This window comes from Palaemon carinicauda, chromosome 23, assembly GCF_036898095.1.
Source record: "Palaemon carinicauda isolate YSFRI2023 chromosome 23, ASM3689809v2, whole genome shotgun sequence".
NCBI lineage: Eukaryota > Metazoa > Arthropoda > Malacostraca > Decapoda > Palaemonidae > Palaemon > Palaemon carinicauda.
The window spans coordinates 21,336,381-21,343,880 of NC_090747.1; positions in this window are offsets into that span (position 1 = coordinate 21,336,381).

Below are 7,500 nucleotides of genomic sequence, written 5' to 3' on the forward strand. Positions count from 1 at the left end.
AACTACAAGGTAGATCGATAGATTAAAGAGATTTTGTATGTAGAAACATTTATTGAAATAAGGCGGGAAATTTGTACCAAAAAATTGTGATCAAATCATAAAATGTGATTATAAATTTACGCAATTCAGACTAACATTTTCGTTTGTTAAGATAAAATTAGTCTTATATTCCAATCTTTGAATGTATGTGCATAATGGAGGGAGTTTCCATATTTACGTTATCAGTCGGTCGAGACATGTTTTTCGCAAGACTATATCATCAAATCACCAGTCAGTTGATGACATCACTTTCCATCTATTCTTCTTTTTAAACACTTCTTTTGAAATTCAATATATATATATATATATATATATATATATATATATATATATATATATATATATATATATATATATATATATATATATATATAACGGATTTTGGCGAAGCGAAAAATCTATTTTTGGGTGAGATGGCCATGTCGTCCTGATGGAAGATCCTATAGGGTAGCTTCCTAGGGTATATTACAACTACGGCGATATTCCCAGAGAATTTACCTTAAGGTACCCAGAATTCTAACTCCTGGAACGAATATCCCTAATGAAAGGGATATCGCGACATATCAAAGGACGTATTCTTGACACGCCACATGGCAATCTGCACCCCAAACAGAGATAACACATCGAAGGGGTCAATTGGCAAGAAAACGAAAACGAGAAAGAAAAGGGGGGAGCCGCTCCCAAGGCTCCCTCTTCTCCCGTTTCGTAAGCGTGCCTGGCGCCAATCCTGGCGCCATCTGTATTCCTTGTAGCGATACACGAGGTGCTACAGATACTGTATGTAGGGAGGGGTCCTACAGCCCTTTCATAGAAAAGGAAGGTCGGGTCCATCAGGACGACATGGCCATCAACCCAAAAATAGATTTTTCCTTTCGCTCAAAATCCGTTTTTTGGGCTCAAGCCATGTCGTCCTGATGGAAGTATACCAGAGCATTACTGTATCTGTGGATTCTCAGAACGTGCCGTACTCCCCGGAGGTAATTTTTCCTGGTCGACTAGACCTAGAGACCTAAGATGTTACCGTTATACATCTTTTCAACTAACCATAAACCATGTTAGAGCTTCCTGCCCCCTACAGGGAAGAGTCCTACTAGACTCTGGAAAAGTCTCAAAGAGTACATATACCTATGTATGAATACCAGGCAACCCAATATAGTGGTCTCACCCTATATTAAGTAAAGCATAGTTTGTAAAGAACCACTGGGTCAATATGAAATATCGACCAGTTCTCCGCACAATACTTGTATTGGACAAAGTTTTATATCCGCATAGGAGGAAGCTGTAAATCCGCCACCATCCCCTTATGGGGTGGGATCCTCCCGCTAAGGGAAAGCATAAACCAATGCAACATTAGCTTGCATAAAGGAACAATCTATTAGAATTATCCCAGATAAATATACATAGAATGAATGCTCAATTATATCAATAAATTGACACAGGTGAAGGATACGCAAGGTTCTCAAGAACAAGTTTATTGATAGACAATAAACAGACAGGTTAACAACAATTATATATATATATATATATATATATATATATATATATATATATATATATATATATATATATATATATATTTATATATAAGAAGAGGATAACCAAAACTTTAAGCATAAGTATGATAGTAAACAGAAACTTGTTTATCTGAAAGAAAAACATTAGTGCCACTTTTAACATACCGAGGTATCAAGGTCAGAAAAGTCTGTATTACTAATCAGTTACATTAGCGTTAGAAACGCTCGGCACACATGTCTGCACTTATGCTAGGTTCACCTTTGGAAGTGGAACAGTCAACGTGGGCACCTCAGTGCCCTCACTTAGTTTGTAGCACAGTATGTAACTACACACTCACCCTGGAATTAATCGTCCCAATTAAAACCACTGTTCCTCGCAGAGTTAAACAGCAGGGTTAACGACGCAACCCACTGCTACCACAGATCTCTTTAGTTGCTCCACTTGGTTCGCATAGTGGCGAAAGAACACTCTGGAAGACTTGCAGCCAGTGTATGAAAGAAGATGTTCAAAATCCATACAATTAAGGAAATTTAAGGATGAAGCCACTTTCCTCGGATCGTGACCTGCGGGTGTACTGTCAGGATCCGCTCTGCGCATAAAATATGTGATTTTCGCCCTGAGTTGATTCAGTGATAAATTTGAGCCTGATGTTTCTCCCCTGAATAGTTGACCACCCTTGAAGTCTACTGGACATAGAGATGCATCTTCTTTCAGAGGGCAGATTCTCCAGGGACCCCACCTGTTGGTGGGTAACTCATTCTTGGCGAGAAACGTAGGATCCGGAAACAGGTTCAGTTCTCCCCCATCCAGGAACTGAACACGACCTTCCTCTCTCGAGAGGATTACAATCTCACTAACCCTGGCCCCGGACGCGAGTGCAAATAGGAAAATAACTTTTTGGGTCAAATCCTTTAACGCACCCTCCTCATTGCTCAACAGAGAAGCGAAATGAAGAACTTTGTCTAAAAACCATGAAATGGACTTTGGAGGTGCGGAAGGTCTGAGCCTAGCGCAGGCTTTCGGAACTTTATTGCCTTCTAGTAGATTTGCACTTATTTTCCTCCAGGAAGTCTATGCTGGCCTTCGAAATCCCGAAACGCTTTCTCACCGCTAGGTAGAGAAAATCATGAGCTGCAGGGTCCGGGTTTTCTGTAATGAAGCGCAGACAGTAGACTTCTGGACTCGCTGGGTCAGAACTGGATCTGGTAGCGGTAGAAACTTCAGCCGTAGTTCCAATGCCAGGGGGAACCACACGCTATTCGGCCACTTGTGGGCCACTATTGCCGCTACCCCCTTGAAGGATCTCAGTTTGTTGAGGACCCTCAACAGAAGGTTGTGAGGAGGGAACAGATAAATCCTGGACCATCTGTTCCAGTCGAGAGACATCGCGTCCACTGCCTCCGCTAAGGGGTCCTCGTACGGGGACACGCACGGGGGCAACTTCTTGTTGTCTTTCGTCGCAAAGCGGTCAATCTGCAGTTCTGGGACTTGACTCAAGATGAAGGAGAATGATCCTGTGTCTAGGGACCATTCCGACTCTATCGGTGTGAACCTGGATAGAGCGTCCGCTGTCACATTGCAGACTCCTTGAAGGTGAACTGCCGACAGGTACCACTTCTTCTTTTCCGTCAATCGGAAGAAGGCCAACATCACCTGGTTGAGAGGTGGTGACCTTGATCCATGTCGATTCAAGCATCTCACAACTACCTCGCTGTCCAGCACCAACTATATGTGGATCGAGTGACGCGAGGAGACTTTCTTTAAGGTAAGGAGCACTGCCATAGCTTCTAGAAAGTTTATGAGAAAGGTCTTGCATAGCTTGGACCAAGTCCCCTGGACTTTTTTCCGATGAGAATGACCTCCCCATCCCTCCTTCGAGGCGTCTGAGTGAATTGTCACCGACGGGGGAGGTGGCTGAAGAAGAACCGACTTCTTTAGATGTCTGGCTTAGGACCAAGGCCTGAGAAGAGTACGTAAACGAAACGGAACTGGTCTTCTCAGATCTCTTCGCGCGTTTGATGCATAACTTCTCCAAACTCCGGTTGCATCCTTTAGCTGTGCTCTTAGCACCGGGTCTGTCACCGAAGCAAACTGGAGAGAACCCAGTACTCTCTCCTGCTCGCGTCTTGATATCCTTTCGGAATCTAGAAGTCTCTTGACAGACCCCGCTATCTCCTTCCTTTTCTTCGCCGGGGTGGAGAAACGGTGTGACAATAGGTCCCAGTGGATTCCCAGCCACTGGAACTTTTGAGATGGAGAAAGTCGAGACTTTTTTCTGTTGATCTTGAAGCCTAGATACTCTAGGAACTGGATCACATGAATGGAAGCTTGCAAGCATTCTGTCTTGGATGCTGCCCACACCAGCCAGTCGTCCAGGTAGGCTACTACCTGAATTCCCTTTAGGCGTAATTGCTTGAGAGCTACGCTCGCAAGCTTCGTAAAGATCCTTGGAGCTATATTTAGCCCGAATGGCATGGCTCTGAAGGCGTATAGTCTTCGTTGTAGCTTGAACCCTAGGTAGGGGGAGAGTCGACGGTTGATTGGAACGTGTCAATAGGCGTCTGACAAGTCTATGGAGACGGTATATGCCCTCTTGGGCAGTAAGGTCCTTATGTGTTGCAGTGTTAGCATCTTGAACTTGCAGTTCACTATGAACTTGTTGAGTGGCGACAAGTCCAGAATGACTCTGAGTTTTTCCGAGTCCTTCTTGTGAACACAAAACAGCCTCCCTTGGAATTTGATGGACTTTAGCCTTCGGATCACTTTATTCCTCCAACAAATCTTGGATGTACTCCTCCAGAACGGGGGTGGAGTGTTGGAAAAACCGAGGGCACGGGGGTGGAGTGCTGTACCAGCTCCAGCCCAGTCCATTCTTGAGTAGGCTGTGGGCCAAGGGATCGAAGGTCCACCGATCCCGAAAATTCTGAAGTCTCCCTCCTACCGGTATCATCTTATTTGGACTGTTGTCCAGAGGTCTTGCCTCCCTGACCGCGACCACCCCTGAATTCCCTTCCCCTTCAGGAGCGCCTAGACAAGCCTCTGGCTGCTCCTCTAGGCTTTGCTCGAAAGGAAGTTGACTGCCCTTCGAACGTTGGGTTGAATGCCGGGGACTACGTCGACCTGGCCTGGGGTACCCACTGGAAAGTGGTCGGGGTTTGTGCCACCATCTGGGGCACTGAAGGAATCGGCAATTGCTGTTGCTGTTACTGTTCAACTGGCTTGGCTGGCCGAGACGGTAGCCTAGTCCTATTAGTCTTCCTCTTTGGTTGGGGATCCTCATCCGGGGAAGACTTTCTCTTGATAGACAGGCCCCACTTTTGGAGAAGATTTCTATTCTCCGTGGTGGCCTTATCCACAACTTCTTTGACCAATTCGCTAGGGAAAAGGTCTTTGCCCCAAATGTTGGAGGAGATTAGTTTCCTTGGCTCGTGCCTCACCGTAGCCGAGGTGAACATGAACTCCCTACAAGCTCTCCTCGCCCTGACAAAGCTGTAAAGATCCTTCGTCACTGTGGCCAGATGAATCTTGGCCACTACCATGAACATTTCATGGACCTTGGGGTCACTTGCCATCGTCTCAAGAGTGGTCTGAAGAGACATTGTGGCAGCCAGTCTTTCTTTTGTCTCGAGCTCTCTCCGGAAAAGAAAGTCAGAAAGCTTAGGGAGGTTCACTCCGAACTGACGTCCGGCAATATCAGCCTCCAACTTCCCGACTGAGAAGGTAAGATGGCCGTCCTTCAAGTCTTTGTGGTCCATGGGTAGGGCCAGCGACAAGGGTTTACACTCCTCCAGGGAGGGGCAAGGCTTGCCAGCCTCGACTGCTTTTAATACAGCCGCAAACCCTTTCTGCAAAAAGGGGAAGGCTCTAGCAGGAGAGGACACAAAGGAAAGGAGCTTCTTACTCAATGCAGCTACCTTTGAGTTCGTGAAGCCCCTCTCTTTCATCGAAGATGAAAACAAAGCTTGAGCCTTAGCATGGTCCATCACTATGACCTCCTTCGGCTCTGTCTCCTCCTTTGAAGCTGGTTCCTTCCTCAACCGGACATAACAGTCCGGATATGACCCTTTGCTGGGCCAGAATTCCACCTCCTCAAGGGGAACTTAACCCAGTTTATCCGACATGACGATCTTTCCAGTCGTCATCGGCATGTGCTCAGCATATCTCCACGGGTTAGCATCTTAGCACAAGGGAAGGTCTTTCACATTGAGCCTTTTCTGGGGCCCACGTGATGCTGAAAGCCTCTGCATCTGCAGTTCCATTGCAGCCGCCTTCTCCATATTCTCCTTCTGCATTTGTTGGATTATTCCAACAATGGAGGAGAGGGCCTGTCCCAGCTCTACTGGGAAGGACGATGTTGAGGGAATAGGTTCAGGGATCAGAACCGGAGCAGCCGACACCTCGTTGGCTTCTTCCTCTAATACGTCTGGGGCTTGATCTTCATCCTAGCCTCCTGCCAGGAGGTCTTCCTCCAGACGCTCGGACATGTCTGACATCCTGTCGTCCAACTGGATGTCTTGCAAGGCGACCGCCACTTCAGCATCCACCTGGATCTGAACTAGGGGGATCTCCTCTTGAGGCTGGGGAATCACTGCATCAGCTGATGCCCTAGGGAAAAGGTAAGCCCTTATCTTCTCACTTGGAAGATAAGGTCCAGAGGTGTTCTTCTGGAAGCCCTTACCCAGGTGCGAAGCTTCTCCCTTGCTATATCCCTTGATTCCGCTGTCCTAGGGGAATCAAAAGCCTCAGTAATCAGGTTAGAGCACACGGTACATACCTGGGGGTCCCAATACCGGAGATCACCCTTGGAGACAGCGCATGCTGCGTGCCTCCTACATAACTCATGTCCGCAGAAGTTCTTACTGCGGACGTTGCAGAAAGCACTTCCGCACTTCGGACGTACCTCCTGCAAAGAGAAGAAATTTCCATGAGTATCAAGTGAACTACGTATCACTGGATATGCACAGTTAGCATAACAAATCAGAAAGGAAAGACACACACTTGTGTTTCCCCGCACAACCAATTGTTGCAGCCTTGCAGATAATAAAATCGTATGGTTAATCTGTCCTAGAGTAACCAATGAAAAATTTCCAGAGGAAACAGGTGGAGCTCACACCTAAGATATGATTTTAAAATCCCGGATAATAGACAAGAAAAAACTCACTTTCTTATCTGTAAGGCAACACCAAAGGGCTGTGCAAGACAACACAAAAGTGTTAGAACACACAGTGCTGTACCAAAACTTATACTATAGTTTTCTTCCTACAGTATATGTTATACTGAAGTATACTGGTACAGTATAGAAGGTAATGTGCCGGCCGGCACACACCATAACTATCTTTAAAGGATACTACTTAACAGCTATAAGGCGACCGAATGCTGGTTCAATTGCATGTGCTGACCGGCAGTAACTGCCGGCCGGCAATGACTGCCGGTCGGCAACTACACAAGGTAGTACCCGGCTGCCGGCCACTGCTCATAGCGACCGGCAGACAAGGGCTGACAATAGCCGGCCGGCAAAGGTAAACAACCGATGCCGGCCAGCAGCAAAAGAACCAGAGGACTACGACTGCCCGGCTGCCGGCCTCATAGGCCGACAGCCGGGTCGGGTACAGCACTAGAAGAAAACAGAATGGATGCCGGGATAAGAGCGTAAACTACCTCCAAGCCCGGCAATCCGAAAGAGTGCAAATAAGGAAGGGGAGAAACTAATTCAGGCTTCCTGACCAATGCCGTCTGGCTCTACAGGCAGGCATGGATGAGGGACCAAGGGAGGTCCGGGCAGCACTCAAAGCAGAAGACCCTTGCCGGCCGGCAAGGGACTGAGTCAATTCCACATCCTAACCTATCCTAGGTCCAGATGTAGAATGACGTACAGTTCTGTAATGGCTAGTCCATTACGGAGATAGAGGGGGAAGGGACAAAAGAGGGTCCTACCAACCTTGCTTT